Raw genomic sequence first — 18,033 nt, forward strand, 5'->3', positions numbered from 1 at the left:
AGGAAGGCATGAGAAACCCCATAATAGACAATGTATGATTATTTAATGCGGTTGGCTGGCTGAGCTAACATGTAAACTGTATATGAGAACTTAAGCACATACTTAAAAATCTTTCTGAATTGAGGTTTAAAACAATCCCTGCTCAGGAAAGCACTTAAAACACATGCTTAACTTTAAGCATATACTTAAATCCCTAGAGTAACACATACTGCTTTTCTTAGGTACGGTTTGTTGAATAAGGGCTGTAGGGATCAATCTTGCCAAGGTACTGAGCACTCTGACTGGATTCAGCAAACCATTTCATTATGAAAAGGCAAAACTCCCATTGGCTTCTATGGTGCAGGATCCACTCCTGGTGGAATTTTGCGCTAAAAAAAAGTTAAGAATTCTGCACACAGTACTTTAGGTATTTCTGCATAATTTGTCCATATAACACAATATAATCACACCAGTTTCAAATTATTTTGGTAATTTATTATTTCAAAATATCTGTCAGCAAGTATGTCTAACAATAGACAACAAAAAAGATTCCCCCAAGAGTAGAGAGTGAAAGAAACCCCTACGACAACTCAGTTCCTGTTTCTCTGTTATGCTTTTATTAGGTGCCTCAGTCTGGATGTGTCATATGTGCCAGCTGGGCAAATCATGCAGGGAAAATTTGGCCACTCTGGTCTTTTAGTAGATTCTTGGGTTTTTTGCCCTGTCCCCATAGGATTACTATATTTCAGGTTCTCAGAGAGGACACTACTGCAGGTAGGGTGAGAGGGAAGGGGACCTGGATGGAGGGGTACAGTTAGGGGGTGTAGAGGGAGTATTTAGGAGTGCTGGAGGGGCACGTGTGTGTGTACTGGGAAGAGGTATTTGGTGGGTGCTGAAGGCCCCTCCCTGGTCTAGACACCTGAAACCCCTCCTCCCCCAGAGCCCAGCTGCAGGCTCCGCTCCACATAGCTTCATTACTATCCTGCCGGGATATGCGGTACTTCCTCATCCTTTGCAAGAGCCTATGATCCTATTATTAACGTGTATGCCTATTCCTTTTCTGAATCTTGCTAAACTCTTGGTCTCAGTGTCTTGTGGCAATGAGATATCCAGGTTCCTTGATAAAAAGCAATGCTTTCTTACATTTTGGTAAATAGAAAAGCACAAATGATCTTCTCTGTATTGTCCATTCTTTTACATAGTTCAACAAGTCCTCTTCTTTGGCATACCACAGAAGCCCTAATCTTTTAAATCTTTTTTCATAATGAATTCTTTCCTTGTCTCTAATCTTTTTGATGCTGTTCTCAGGACCTTTTCAGTTTTACAATAGCAAATACACAAAGGAAACAAAGATATTTTAAAAAAAAATCAGATTTGTAATAACACAATTGGCCTTGAGTGTGAATATCGCACCGAAGCACTGGTTAAAGAAAAAGCTAATACACCCCAAAGTAACTTTAGAGGAATCCCATTATTTGCATAGAAAAAGATCACTATATTAAAAAAGCCATACACGCGCCATTTAGGCACACAAGAGGGAGGAAATTCCTCAGTGCACAATTCTTTCTTGTTTGGTTGATAAATATTCTGTACCAAGTAAGTTTCAGAATAAGAAGGGAGGTTGCATGTTTATAACTTTAGGCAACACTGGTTCAAAAGTACACTTGCTTGCATGGGAGTGCCAAGATTTTCTTATTACCACCCTGTTGGCAGGTGTTAGCTGTTTTTAGGATTCTGTCTCATTGTGTTTGATGAGGCTCCATCCTCAACAAAATGGAGCTAGGAGCTTCCTTCTACGGAGGTATTAGGGGTTAGAACAAAAGGTCTTCCCAGGGGAATTCTCCAAATGACCACATTTATGGAGAATTCTTGGGCTAAAAAGTTTTATGTTATTTACCAGGAGAGCCCAAAACTGTAGGAATGGGGTAGTTTGCACTAAATAAACCAAGACTTGTTCTCCACTACCTTGCAATTAACACCTGAGCAAAATTAATGAAAAATGCTACCAAATCAGAATGAGCATTCAGGGTGCAAAGCAGTGTAGAATCACATCCATTCTGTGTAGATTCTGAGCAGGGTGGGAACTCCATTCACTTACAGTGCCAATGGTAAGCTACCTGATAATGCTGTTCTACCTCTCCCATTGAAACATTTTTTTATGTTCAAAGCCTGAGATTAACTGAAAAGGAACCAAATAAGTGCAAAACTTGAGTTCTGAATTAGTTGGATCAACTACACTGTAAATTCAATCCAGTATCTGAAAGTCTAACTCTCTTCTCTCTGGTTTGTACATCTTCACCAGGAATAAAAGATGCTAAAACTAAAATTTTAACAACTTTATTGATGTATTAGCCAGAAAAGAATCCAGCTCACTTTCCTATAGTTCACTTGGGTCTACAGCGTTAAGCGTGTTGAGCTTTGTTCCTCCAAAATTCTGGGGCTCATGGGGAATTAGTCCAGTACTGGCATAAGTTACAGCAGCCCAAAAGGCACCCACAACCCCCTAAAGGGTCATTCTATATGTCAGGAATAGCCAGAGGTGGCCCAGCCATACCCTTTTCCTGAGCTATGCTCCCTGTGCTGAGGAGCAATACGAGAGTAGTGCAGAGATTTTGTTAATCTATTCCACCCGGTATACCACTTATTCAAGGGTAATTCCCAGATAACCTGTTAAATCACTTACACATATCCACAAATGGATGAAAATATATTCCCATTGACTATCAACATGTAAAGATAGACAAAGCAAGAAAAATACTGCTTAAGAACGTAGAGAAAAAGTTCAGTGATTTAGACTTTTGAATTAGGTTTGTTACAAATGGACTCATGAATGAACAGTAAAAACAGTCATGACTTGTTGACTTAAGGATCTTTTCCTTGTCATCACATGTCAAAATGTACAATTTGTGTTTTCACCATTTATAAAGCTTTAACATTTTGAATCTCAACTCTGTCATTAAATAGTTTTCTGAGTCTCTTCCCCCCCCCCCAATAATTTCTTGCAACTGTGAAAATGTAAATAATTTAAAATCTAAGAAAATGCTTAAAGTAAACATTGATATCATCTGTCAAAATTATAAAAACAGGTGACTACATCCCATATTCATCATAGTAATGTTATATGATACGATTGTGGCATAATTTTGATGCATTATGTACACGATGGGTCATGTAAGGTGTCATTGGACAAGTTATGATTTACTGACTATGAATATCCTGCGTGTATACATGTATCATTTTTGTATCTGATATTATAAATATTGACTATGGATCTGTATTTCAAATGAGCTTACTCTGGAAAACACCCACAGCCAGCCTTTCAGGCACAACAATGAAGAAGCCAGACAGTGCTAATGGTTTATCAACAAAGATAATGGGCTGTAAACATTTCAGCTAGCCTGTAAGTAATGGCTGCTATGAGTCTGCAAAGACATGTGACTAGACCACATGGCTCTGAGCTCCATTTGGGTACCAATATTTTTCCACAAACTGGGAATCAGGTTTGAAACAAAGGGTTCCTGCCATATGGAAAAGCTATATAAGACAGGAAGTGACATCATCTGTTGTTCATCACTCCCCCACAACTCAAAACCTGCGAGAAGCTCCAAAAGGAAAAGGACTTGGAACACGGGTGGGGAGCCCAATCTGCAAAGCAAATGCAGCTTGTGCCTTGAGAATCTGTAAGCTTGATTGTATCATCAGTCAGGGTGAGAAATTGCCAATTCATAGCCAGTCTTTCTAGTATTTTAGGCTTAGTTTGCAGTTTTGTTTATTTACTAGGTAATCTGCTTTGATCTGTCTGCTATCACTTATAGTCACTTAAGAGCTATCTTTCTGTAGTTGTTAAACTTGTTGCTTTATCTAAGCTAGTGTACGTTTGAGTGAAGTGTCTGGGGAAAAATCTCAATTTGGTTAACACAAGTGTATTGTGCATATCCTTCCCATCCTATTGTGCATATCCTTCACATCAAGGGGAGGACGAACTTTATGAACTTACATTGTACAGATCCCTGTGCAGTGCAAGACTGTACAATTTTGGGTTTATACCCAGCAAGGCTACAGGGTGGAGGAGCTGGGAAATTAGAGGTTGTCTCCTTCCTCTCTTGGAGTAAGGCACTCAGGTAGCTCAGTTTGGGTGTGTGGTGCCACCTGCTGTCATGTTGGGTGACCACAGGGTCTGAAGAGGCTGGGGGGTCACCAATAGAGCAGTGTCAGGAAAGGCCAGCCCAGCTGGGCGATTAAAGGGACACACCGGTTCCCACAGCTCCCAAACTGCACCCGAGAGGTGAAAACCCGTCACAAAACAGGAAAAAACAAATTCTGTGAAGCCTGTTTGTAGGGAGCAGATCCGTTGAGTAAAAATGTACACATTTTAGCTCCACTTTTTTTTTTTTTGTTAACGTTAACTACAAGTTCAAGGCTGTTCACAACCCCATCCCCTTCTTAAAATTATCTCAAGGGAAGCAGTGGAGGCAAAAGACCTATCTGGCTTTAAGATTAAACTCGATAAGCTTATGGAGGAGATGGTATGATGGGACAACATGATTTTGGTAATTAATTGATCTTTAAATATTCATGGTAAATAAGCCCAATGACCTGTGATGGGATGTTAAATGGGGTGGGATCTAAGTTACTACAGAAAATTCTTTCCTGGGTATCTGGCTGGTGAATCTTGCCCATATGCTCAGGGTTTAGCTGATCGCCACATTTGGGGTCGGGAAGGAATTTTCCTCCAGGGCAGATTGGAAGAGGCCCTGCAGGTTTTTCACCTTCCTCTGTAGCATGGGGCACGGGTCACTTGCTGGAGGATTCTCTGCTCCTTGAAGTCTTTAAACCACGATTTGAGGACTTCAATAGCTCAGACATAGGTGAGAGGTTTCTCGCAGGAGTGGGTGAGTGAGATTCTGTGGCCTGCGTTGTGCAGGAGGCCAGACTAGATGATCATAATGGTCCCTTCTGACGTTTAGTATCTTGAATCTCGCTCTGTCTACAATCCTAGTCAATCTTAAGCTTGTGTTCTCACTCCATAGCATTTTTCTCTACATCTCACTCACCCTTTTGTGCCCCTTTTCACACCAAGCCCTTTAGCAGGAACTTTTACTTCCTGATCACCAATAACACTTCATCATCTCTTTCAAATCCCTTCTTAAAAATGAGGTTTTTTTTTTCCAAGTGTCCCACGTTGACCAAATCAATTCTTTGTTTGAATCTTTTATTTCATATAGTGTATTATTTCTGAGATAAGGGCTGTGCCCTTTGTGACCAGGGGTGCCATGTTTTAGGCATTTTGCAAGTTGTAAAAAATGTCCACATTTGCTTAATCCTTGTCAATCATTGCCTTTAGTAGGAGCAGGATGGTGCCCAAATGTAAAAATGTACCAGTGGAGCTGAAGTAGACAGGAATATCATGCTCAACCAGTAAGTGGGGCTTGTGATCTCTTAATTATGTTAGTTCACTTCTGACTTTTCTAACAATATTGTCAATTCTGGTAGTTACATGCATTTTTTAATCTCAGATTTTTCACTCAAAAAAAAAAAAGCTATACAAACACAAGCCAACAATCATTACACAGGAAAAAAAGTGACCTTTCTGTAAGTCACTTTTTCAATCTGCAGAGCCATTATTTTCCATTACTAGCCTCAATCCAATGAATATATATTTAATGAATAGTCAAAGCCTGAAAAATAGCCAGTCCAGCTCTGGGAATATTCACTATAATCTTATCTGACGATATTACCAAAAAAATGGAAAAGGTTTTTTTTTTTTAAATATGAATATTTCCAGTTTGCCTCCCTCTTTCTTACATTTGCTCTACCTGCGCTGCTGCTACCATGACAGCCAGCAGCGACAGCAATCCTGTTCCTCCCTTTCTCTCCTGCCCTTCCCCCACTTATGGCAGAAGTGCTCGCTATGGTCCTGCTATCACAACCACAGGCACTACTCATCATCCTCTCTCTTCTGAGCTGAACACAAAAACATTCCTCCACTTCCCCCCCCCACCTTCTCCATCACTGCCATGACAACTAGTCACGGGACTACGCCTACTCCTCAGTCCCTCTCCCACCTGGCTGTACTACCTCCAGCAGAGACCAATTGGTAACGAACAAGTACAAATGTGAAGCCAGCCTCAACTGCATAATGACAGGGACAAGCTACCTGCTTCCCAGTAAACAAGGGTTAATTCCAGCGCAACATCCCCTTTTGTCTTGCACAAGTTATCAGGGAAAGGGTGATGAGGCTGCTTGGGGGAAGAAAGGGGTACACTACTTGCCAAGTAGTGCCCCAAACCAAGTCTCATAGGACTGTGATGAGCCCCAGGCTGGGGAGTTTTCATGTTTACTTACTGATAGCAGCTGCTTAAAGATAGCGCTTACATTTATCCACCTTTGTGAAGTGCTCTGGTAGAGAAATAAATGATGCAGGAAGGGGATTGATCCCCACTGGCTATACTATGTCATCAGAATGATTGAACAGCAAGCAAACATTAAAAAGTAAGCCTAATGGTCCCCTCTTCTTTATACCAGTTAAACTTCATTGTCTTCCGTGAAATTACTGCTAATTTACACCAGTAAGAGTGAGAAGTTAGGCCCCATGTGTCATCCAAAGGGCATGATGAAGATAAACACTACTTTGTCTACTGCATTATAATCATTAAAGAATCAATGGCAAATTAAACTGCACAAACCCAGAGGGGGAAGAAGCAGTGCAGTAAATGCAGAGGAAAAAAAAAAAAAAGATTTGAACCTCAAGTGTAGTGCTATTTATCCATATGGCTAATGCAGCAAGCAGCTGCAGAGGTAAAGACATCAAGACAAAAAAAACAAAAATCAATGCTGATTTTACCTGAGTTACTTTTTTCCTTTCTTTATTTTTTAAGATATTATTGTAGTCTGCCTCAGAGCTAGCAACCAGCCTTTCAAGAGAATAAAATGTATACTTTTACAGCATGCTGAATAGAGAGAGGGCTTCAAAAGATAAGGAAATTAAGGGACTCATAAGATTCATAAGATGATGTAACCTCTTTTCATAAGAGCTGTGAACTTTGGCAAATAAGCTGCTGCATAATACCATCAACCTTATCTACAGAGATAAGAGCCAGTTTTGACATGCTGCCTATTTTAGCTCCAAGACCCAGATGGTATAAATTGGCATAATTCCATTGAAGCCAATGGAGCTACACCAATTTCCACCAGCAGAGTAACTGGCCCATGGAGTAGCAATTCATGTGTACTCCCCCATGGTGGGGGGGCAGGGGAAGGGAGAACTATTAAGCCTTCTAATATCCAGTGAAACTTACTAGACTGTCAATCATTTCATTTCAGCATTTGATGAAAATTAGTGGGACTCAGGGTATCAGGTAATCTCAGTTTAAACTAACGTTATTTCTGGACTTGTTCTTCCTGTACAGTACCATCTTGAAAGTTATACAGCACAAAATGAATCACCATACTGTACTACTTTAAAACATAATTCTTGCCTTGGATAGGCTTGATTTATTTTAAAGTTCTAGAGACATAGAAGAAAACATCTCTGTGCGTTGACTCAGTTCTCTCTCTTCGAGGGGCAGGTATGATACATGGTTAATATCATTTTGAAAAAGAAATGCAACTAGATCCTCAGCTGATATAAACTGGTAGTTTCATTGATATGAAGGCAGCTACACTGATTTTACATCAGCTGAGGATCTGGTCCAGGATTTCTTGGGGGATATTTTCAGCATGCAATTCTTGGAAGCAGACACATGGCACCTATTAAAGTTCACTTCATTGCCCCTTCAAATTGCACTGAAAATATTTTCCTATTTTATGACTGAATAAGAATTCCTATAGCAGCACTCCACTTGGAATCTAAGATTATATGGATTTATGTTTCACTTTGGAAACCAGTTAAATGCTCTTGTAGTAGAAGTTAGCAATGAAAATAATAGAGGGGAAAAAATTCTTATGGAACTCCATTTTTATTTTTAGAAATCTCTTCCCATTGTTTTGATGTGGTGACCACACTGTTTATAAATTAATTATAGCTTTCGTGGCTTCACTAGATCAAGTGGGTTGCTTCTCTATTTGGAATATTTGTTCACTTAGCAGCGGCCCAGAAACCTCCGTTAATGAGTCACTTAGGGTAGGTCTACAATCCAATCGCAGAATGGGACTTACCCTAGCCAGCTTTAATCTAGGTAGCTCAAGCTACCAGAGTAGTGAAGCCACGACAGCACAGGCTTCAATAAGGGATAGTCACCCAAATAATTATCCAGGTTTCTGGACAGGCTCATGCAGCCTGTATCACTGTTACTTCACTGCTCCAGTAACAGCTAGATAGACTGAACACATATTGTATACAGAATTCAAAGAAAGAAGAGAGACTGCTGTAATAATCTGATTATTGAGCAGCATTTGCAGATGGAATAGTCCTAAATTATGCCATGCAGTATTGTAGATTGCCTGATCTCATCATAGGTGCTGGTGAATTAATGCTGATAAAATTAGGTATAACATTTGAGAGTTTAACATGCAAAAAATGTTCACAGAAGATTATAGTATTGCATTAAATTAGAAGGCAGCTTTTGTTGGCTATTTGAACATAAGATACCCAAAAGAGGCAACAGACACTTTGCAAGAGTCACTATAAGTGAATCAATTGGACAAAACCCTACTCAAGTACAGATGATGAGTGGGGAAGCATTGTCAGAATCTATAATTTGTTCTATATTAATTCTTGTTGAAATATTTCTTACATGGGAAAACATGGGGAAAGTGGAGGGAAGATATGAAGGTCTTTTATGGTCTCTTTAGAAGGCGAGCAAGAGGTCAACCAGGAGAGGTCCTAAGCAGAAGTTCTACAGTGCAGCAGAGAGGGGAGGGTGCGGAGGAGGGGTTTTAGGAACACTTCTATTTCCTTTAGTCCTATCAAGTTCAACTGGAGAATAAAATTACGCTTCCTGTGATTCTTTATCAGAGTAGGAAGATAGTCCTCTGCTCCATCCCTCCCACTTCTGGCTCTGACCCAAAATTCTATGGAACACTGAACTTTTAGGAATAGAGGAGATGGACTTCCATACAGCCCTAGGGAGGAAGTGGTCATGATTCCATAAAGGTGGCCTTTGCCCCATTTCACACTCAGCAGGAGAGTTCCTCAGGAAAAGATTACCCCCTTCAGTTGCATAAACAGAGGAGGCAGTTGAGATACCAGTGTTCTGACACAAAGGCACCAATCAGTTTTATAACTAAATCTGGAATGGCACTGATTCTATGGAGAAGTGATAAAAGTGCCTATATTTATTATAAGCAGAGCTGGTAGTACCAGCTCTGGATAAGGTTTCCTGACATTTTCCATTACAAGATCCTATTTTCAGTTCCTTATCACTTTGCCAAACTTTAACACATGGTAGCTAGACTATAGTAAAGTAACTTTGAAATTCTCTGACACTAAACCAAAATGTGCAATGCTGTTAAGCATCAAGTACTACACTTGACTGCTCCATGCTTGAAAGAAAGCAACAAGTTTTCGTCACCACCAGTGTTATTTCTTCCATTCTTTTCAAAACTCAAGACTCGTCTACACTATAAAATTAAGTTGATTTTATCTAATTTGACCTCGAGCCTCCGAATTAAGTCAATTGTGTGTGGCCACATCATGCTCATTGTCTCGATGGAGTGCATCCTCGCTAGCAGTGCATCATGGGTCGCTATCCCAAAGTGCAACTTGCCGCAATGTGTTTTGTAAATTTGTGCAGTGCCTCATGGGACAAAAACATTGTCACGGGGGAGAATGGGAACATTGCATCGGCATCCAACCCAGTGGTTTTAGCGCCTTAAAACCACCGCGTGTATGCCATAACCCCAGAAGCATGGAGCCTGCTCAGTTGTGCACTCTTGCTGTGAGGATCTCACACACCTTGCACCTTCTCCTGCAGTATTTCCAGAGCCAAAAGTAGGGTCTGCCGAGTGGAACATAGCGATTTCATGCAGGCAGCCCTGCTGCAAGCCATTCAAAAACAAACAAAAAAAAACAATTCACAGTTGCTGCTGGCAGTCAGAGAGCAGCTGCACTCTGTTGAGCGCCGTTTCTGGTGAAATAAGCACTGACCTGCCAATTGATGCAGTCCCACCAGTATAGGATGACTAGCAGTGGCTGCAGAACTTTCAAATGCTTTCCCCTGCCCTGCAGTTCAGCAACACAAAAATGAGAGCTGCTCTGACCATGGAGAAGCAAGTGGCACTCGCTATTTGGATGCCTGCAACACCAGACAGTTACCAGTCAGTGGGGAATCAATTTGGAATAGGTAAATCAATCATGGGAGCTGCTGTGCTCCAAGCGTGCACGGCCATTAATCGACTTCTGCTATGAAGGGTAGTGACTCTGGGAAATGCACAGGACATAGCGGATGGTTATGCCACAATGAGGTTTCCTAGTGGGGCAACAGATAGCACCCATATCCCCATCTTGGCACCAGACCACCTTGCCAAATAGCCAACCACATAAACCAAAACGGATACTTTTCAATGGTATTGTAAGCCCTGGTGGATTACAGGGAGTTTCATCAACATAGCATGGTCGGGAAAGGTTCATGACTCAGGTCTGTTCAAAAAGCTGTAATCCACAACTTTCTTTCCAGACTGCAAAACAAACATTGATGACATTGAGATGCCTATAGTTATCCTGGGGGACTCAGCCTACCTCTTGCTCCTATGGCTCATGAAGCCACACACCAGCCGTCTGGACACCAGCAGTAAGGAATGGTTCAACTATAGGCTCAGCAAGTGCTGAATGGTGGTTGAATGTGCCTTTGGTCATTTGAAAGGGCGCTGCAGAAGTTTACTAACAAGTTTGGACCTTAGTGAAGAGAACATCCCATGGTTATAGCTTCCTGCTGTGTGCTCCATAATATTTGTGGAAAAAAAAGGGGCAGTCAGTTTTGAGCAGCCAGACACCAGGGCAATAAGAAGAGCACAGCAAGGGGCGCTGTGTATCTGTGGGCCTTTGAAAAGCTGTTTCAATAATGAGGCACAGTAATGTGAGCTGCTTGTCTGCATTGTGCTTTCCGAAACCTTCACCTGCCTTGTATCATGGTCCCTGTAAAGCCAACCCCCCACCCAAGCCCACTGCATCTACTCAAAGAACATTTACTTCTCAAATCTATTTACTTTATTTAACAAACATAGGTAAAGAAGGAGAACAGAAAAAAGGTAACCTTGGGGAAAAGGGGTTGTAAAGTTGGAACGGGAGAAACATTTTCAGCTGTGTAACATAACACCGCATTCCAGACCATCAAAGTTCTGAATGGGCATCTTCTGTTCCTTGTACCCTCCCGCTGAGTTAAGTGAAAGGGATAATGGACTTTTTGCCCATGCCTCAGGGAACGCTTTAGGGAGGGTGATTCTGCACCAGGTGATGCTGGCTGGCTGTCCACCAGGGTCTGCAGAGGGACTCTACTCTTCTGCTTCTGTTCCTGCAGTTCAACCAGATGCTCAACATGTCTGCTTAATCCCTCATAATCCAAAGCATATCATCCTGCGCCATACACTCTTGCCCATTGGAAGCTTTCCTGCTCTCCATGTCCATGTCTAACTTCTTGGACAGTGAAATCCTCCATGCTCGCAGCTCTGTGTCAGCTGTTCCAGAGGCATTCCTTATCTCCGTGAACATGTCCTCCCGCATTCTCTTTCTCCTACTAATCAGTGAAAATCTGCTTTCAGATGTTGGTGACATGCTGAAGGACAAATTTCCAGATCTCGGTCACGGGAAAAAATAAAGGAGACATTGTACATTAATAAAATGTTTCCATAGCAAGGCTGTTTTCATAAAGAAAACAGATCATACTAGGTGCAAGCCATAACATAATCAGAATCCATAACTGTTCACTGTGCCATTTTGCTGCTCCAGGCATGGTGAGTATGCCCTCCTGGTGACCACACTTTTAATGATGTTTATGGCGGGCTCATGTCGGGAGCAGAATCGAACAATGGCCCTTCTCCATAGCACCACAGGAAGCAGTTTACGAGAGGGGTGGAGGGGGGAGTTTTCACTCCTAAATTGTGGAATCTCTCATGTGGGGCCCTAGTCCCCTATCAGCCACTTTTAAGTACTTGCCGACCCATGTTGAGCACAGTAAAGGCAGATTAGCAGCTGCGTGGTTTGGTGATCCAGATGTGTGGCTGGGGGGGGGGTCTACATGCCATTTTAAAGAGCACTTTTAATGAAAAACTTCCCCCATTTCCCCTAGGTGATTCTATGTGGTATCAGTCTCCTGAGGGTAACAGAAGCGGAAAGGAAGGAGATGCGGCAAGCATCTGAGTTGAGACCTGGTCCTTATGCTGCTATGCTGTGTACCACAATGATGCCAACAGAATTAATTGAGGAGTTGCGTGGGAAAGCGTGCTACCATGGTGGAAGAAATATGACTGCCCTGCCCAGAAACCTTCTGCAAAGGGCCTCCAGGAAAGTTTCCTAAAGATATCCATGGAGGATTCCCAGGCTATCCCAGTCCTCATAAACAGTCTTTCTCCAGAGGCCACCCTCTGCGTAGCTTGAGTGGCCTCTTGTAAGCAGAAGACCACAGCACCTCACTTTTTCCTCACAGTAAACATGCAATACCACTGAATGTGTATGCCCGCTAAAGTTTAACTGGACTTTCATTGTAATTGTATACTCACCAGAGGTGCCTTCCCCAGCATCACAGTTGGCCACCGTGATGTTCTGCAACCCACAGGGCTCCAGGGTTAAAAATACTTCGTGGCTCTTGGGGAGAATGGATCCACTGCTCGCTTGTCTCCCATTCTCCTTCTCCTCCTCATCCACCATATCATCATCCTTGTTGTCCATGTTGCTTGCGGGGGTACTGGTAGGGTCACTCCCGAGAATTGTATGCAGCTTGTTTGTAGAACTGGCATGTGTGGGGTTCAGCACCAGAATGACTGTTCACCTCCCTTGCCTTCTTGGCAAAGTTTTTATTTTCACACAGCACTGCTGTGTCTCCCTCATGTAGCCCTTCTCCCCCATTCCACAAACGATCTTTGCATAGATGTCAGCATTTCTTCTGCTAGATTAGAGCTCTACCTGCCCAGACTTTTCTCCCCACATAGCGATGACATCCACCACCTCCTGTGCAGACCAGGCTGGAGCGTGTTTGGGGCGTGTAGTCTCCACGATCTGCTGTGCTCAAGCTGGCATGCTCCCAGTGCTGATCAAAATAGGAAATCAAAAATTCCTGGGGCTTTAGCAGCAGAGGGGCACAGGGAGGAGCCTGTGTACCTGGCTGCAGTGCAGCACAGTTAAGAATGATCTCCAGAGCAGTCACAGATGAGCATTGTGGGACACCACCTGATGGTCAATTAAGTCAAATTACAGAATGCTGCATCTGCACTACCTCGCAGTCAACCCATGAAAATCGAATTAAGCACTGTGCCCAAGGGTGCAAGTAACTTAAGGGACTTACCAGTACTCAGGGTGGCCGGGGTCCTGAGCAAGGTGTGTCGGGGGTGGCTTAACCAGAAGGGGCAGGGATGGGGCCAGACTCCCCCAGCCAGCCCGCCCTTCAGCACAGCCTGGCAGCGATTTAAAGGGCCTGGGGCTCCCGGCCACTGCCTCCGCTACCCTGGGCCTTCAGCGGGGATTTAAAGGGCCCAGGGCACCGCCTGCTGGAGGGGTAATGGCGGCCGGGAGCCCCAGGCTCTTTACATCGTTGCCGCCGGTATGGTTGGCTGTGTACTGGCTCTTACCGGTACACCGTACCATACCAGACCGCCTTAATTTCACTTCTGGCTATGCCTCTGGTAGAGGCGCATTATAGAAGTGAACATTAGAGGCGATTTAGGTCAGTGTAAAGGACCCAGTAGTGTGGACACATACATTAACAGGTCAACTTAAGGTGGCTTCCTTCGATCTAACTTTAGTATAGACCAAGACTCAAAAGAATTAGCAGAACAAACTGAAGAAAAGTAAGGCTCCCTTCAGTATGGAATTATTGCATAATGCAATTAGAAGGGGATAATAAACAGTATCTTAATCCTGCCACACCAAAGGATTCTTTCCTCTCATTTAATTTGCAATGAGATTTGTGTAAGTAGTAAGAACCTTCTTTTTTCAAGTGGATAAGGTGTTTTGAGAATGAAGTATCATCTGTTTAAGTAACATAGTTTGAATCCTGCTGATAGCTATGTTTTTGAAGAACATGCCCCTCACTACAAATATGTAGTTTCATTTCAACATAAACCACTGAAAACCTGGAGTCTAATCCTGCTCCGATTTAAGTTAGTTATCAACTCCCATTAACTGCAATGACACTTGGATCAGACATTTAGTTTTTGATGAACAGCTCTTATGTACTGGGCTAGATATATATTGTTATGAGCTGGGTAAAACCTTGCAAGTGTCTCTAGCTGAGGATTCAAAACGGACACCCAAAATCACCAGTCACTTCTGAAAATCTTAGCTAAGATTCTTGGAAAGAAAACATATTTTTGATATTTCCTTACATAGAAAGTTAAAACTGGGACAAAAACCCATCACCTATTTACTATTAATTCATGAATAATCCCCCTTAGAGAGACCAAAATATTAAATTTACATTGCAGGAATTATTCTTAAGAACTCCTGTCACTGTTAGAAAGCTATTAGCTTGTGGATACTGGACAAAGTAAAGTGCTTATGGTTAAAAGTACTTCCAAATACAGAGCCAGATGGATAAAGAAACAACATCTTATCACTGCAGAACTAAAGAGAAGAAAGTCCAGTCACCGAAAGGTTAAAAAAAAAATCACTTTGACTGCATTTTGACTCCTGTTATATAGGATATAAAAAGGCGAGGGTTTTTCAAAGGCATTTAGCTTTAAACAGTCACAGCACCTTTGAATGTCCTCAGCAGGACCAGAAAGGGGGGATTCAATTTTCAAAGATAATTGTGTCAGATAACTGTCTCAGCCCTTTTCAGAAACAATCTGATAAATACCTAATTACCAGCCAAGTGATTTCAGAGCCACACAGCTGGGCTTGAGAGAAGGCTACAGGGAATGACAAGGTCCCCTAAAGCCATCAATAGTTAAGCCAGTAGGATTGTGAATTACTTCATTTATTCAGCTGACGTAGTGCATGGAACGTCTGGAGAAAACAAAATATGAATAAAAGGTTGAAATTTCAAACAACAATGTTTGTTTGCAAACAAGACTGATTAATACAAACAATTACTTTCCAAAGTCTACAGTATGAAATACTTTGAAAGTATACTACAGTTTTCAAAACTGGACCAAGTGTACATGGCTTCATTCTAATTCAGTTACTACTTTACTTCTGTGCACCTTGAATAATATCCATTTCCAGTTATAACTTTCCCCTCAGAAAGTTTTATAATCAACATCACAGCCTAGTTGTACACTTAAAACTTAATTCTAGATTTAGAGTTACCACCATTCCCAGGGAAGTCCCCAATTTTAAGTATAATGAATATTGCAGGTACCAGCTGATTGGGGAATACCACTGGAAGCAGTAATACTTTTTTTTTTCCCCCCAAAGTGTACTCACAGTCCATGAATCAAGAAATTATTGGAAAATCTCATGGGGAAAGTGTGTTTGTAAAGCAGTCACTTCTCAAATAAAAACCCATATTATCCAAAAGTTAAATTACAATCTTTTATTCAAAATATACTTTTTATATAGTATCTTTGGTGCTGAAAAATCCATCCAGACACAAACTGTGGGTCAATCCTGTAATCTTGCTGCACCCAAAATTCCCATTGATTTTAATGGCTCTTTTGTGCATGGAGGATTGACAGAAGTGAGCCAATAATACACATATTGAATGGGGGCAGAAAGGGCATAACAACTCTGCATTCTTAATGTAGTGTAAGTGTCAGAGAGGAAACAGTAAAGTTAATGGTAAGGTTCCAACAATATTAAACTGAACAAGTTACATAACTTCCGTAAAACATGTGAGATCTTTAACAGAACAAACAAATATATTAAGCAACATTCCTAATGCTATTTTCAATGGACACAGGCTGACTCAAGTGCTCCCGTTGAAGTCATATGGAAATTTTACCATTGACTTCATTTGGCAGTGGAGTTAGGTCAGTGTTGAGTGTTTTTGAAAATAATCACCCTTATCCAAAAGCAAGGATACAAAACACTACGTGTGTGATATAGCTGAGTCAACGTTGCTAATGTAAACCTGGCGCATTTATGCTGTGTGAGCCAGTTGCCATCTTTCGTGGAAGAGGGTACAGGGGAAAGTCTGTTAAATTCTATGAGGAAAATTTTCCTTGAGCTCCATGCTTGGAGGCCACATCACCTCCAAATTATGTGGACCCACAGGGCTGGGAAGCCTTTTCTGAGCTCTGTCAGGGACTGGCCTTGTAGATGCTTCTTGACAAAGCTGATTGCATCATCTGCCTTTGCTCAGCAGTATAGTTTCAGCAGAAGCTGTACTGCCATTGGTTGGCTCACCTATGAGCTATGGAGTCGTATGTGCTGAGGTAATTCTGAGGGAAGTAATACAACGTTAAGCACTATTACCTCACCTTAAGATTTCAAACAAAATTCTAAGAGAAGAGCAAGGGGTGGTGCTGAGAAAATGTGCCCTCTCCAATACAAGTCTAACTTGCATGGACTAAACCCTAAATGGCTACATTTAGATTCCACAGAGTCTATGGAGTTTAGGTTGGTTTTTACCACTTTAACAATTATTTCACAAGGGTTTGGGATTAAATTAAACCTTTTGTTCTATATCACTATAATAAACTGGGTATTAAACCAAAAGAAGGTCATCTTGAAGAAAATCTATCCCTCATGGAAATGTTGCCAATAGTGACAGTATTTGTAATAAGTGAACTTCCTCCAAAATAAGAATAAGTCCTAGAATAAGACCTGTTGTGAATTTCTTCTTTGGATAAAGTAGCATTGTGGTAACATGGAAAAATCAGCTATCCTTGTCTATTAGTTTCTGTTCAGCTTCCAACCTATCAGTTAGAGATGAGCAAGCTTTGGATACAACACTGGGTCCTTGCCAAGTAGGCCCTTTCCCACAGGGGAACAGATTGTTGGTGCTGTAGAATGGTCTGGCAAATGTGAGAGAGACTCATTGCCTCCTTAGCCAGTAACTGGCAATAGGTATCTTCTTGAGACAGCATTGCAAGCCATTGCTTGTATGGATTCATAAGACTTTGTGCATAAGAATGAGAGAGGTATCCAGAGCAAGACTTCTTAAATATGGATATTAAATGTTTGACCTTTGAAAAGGTCCTCTCTCCAGGCCAGAATTCCTTTGGCAAAGCATGTCAATACTACTGATGCCTTGAAAAGGAGGCTGCCATATCTTTGAAATATCACTCCAAAAAGAACTTCAATTTACTGACACTAAGGATGGGAAGGGCCAATGAACACATCCTCCTGTAAAGGACAACTTTCCCTTGGGTGCAGTCTCCATCATATTAAGCCTGGTAGCAGCTTTGCCTGTGTCACTTGAGATGGAGGGGTACTGTTCCTGCTTAGCACTCCCCACATTTTCAAGCTGGAGGGCATGACACTCCATGAAGGTAGCCACTGCAGCAGCATCCTAAGGAGATGTGTGTGTGACCCCGCAAGTGGAGCTATCCTGTAGTGATACATTTGGGCAGATAGTTAGAAACAGTGAGGAGGGAGACAAAAAGTTCATTGAAGAATAAAGTGTTAAAGCAAAATGAAGGTCTCACAGGCCTTTCCTGGGGAAAGACTTAGCCCTGAGGAGGAGAGGAAAGGTTTATTTTCTGCCCTCAATAAGCAGGGAGATTCAAAAACCTATTTCTTTGTACTTGCAAACATGGCCCCACCACCAGTGACCACACTCAACCACAACAATGTATATTAATCTCCAAAAAGAGAAAGCAGTTCTCCTCCTGACAGAGTTGCCTGTAAAGGGTAAACTAACAATAAGTACTCCACACATTATTTATTCTTTTCCCCGTCCCTAGTAGAGTCCTGTTAAAACCTTAACTCCTTGGGGAAAAGGAAGGGAGAGGGCTGAAGAGAATTCCAGCTTTCATAATGAGACTGGAAGAGTGGCATAATCCCTTTGAAAGTCAGAT

At 41.8% G+C, this 18,033-nt stretch overlaps 1 protein-coding gene across 4 annotated transcripts in view; it reads right to left on the reverse strand.

The window, feature by feature from the left end:
- The window catches only part of ROBO1 (roundabout guidance receptor 1), a 1,032,053-nt gene that overhangs the window by 856,690 nt on the left and 157,330 nt on the right, over positions 1 to 18,033 (reverse strand). The gene's annotated exons all lie outside the window — the stretch shown is intronic.

The sequence above is a fragment of the Natator depressus genome, chromosome 1 (assembly GCF_965152275.1).
Source record: "Natator depressus isolate rNatDep1 chromosome 1, rNatDep2.hap1, whole genome shotgun sequence".
In the NCBI taxonomy this organism is placed as follows: domain Eukaryota; kingdom Metazoa; phylum Chordata; order Testudines; family Cheloniidae; genus Natator; species Natator depressus.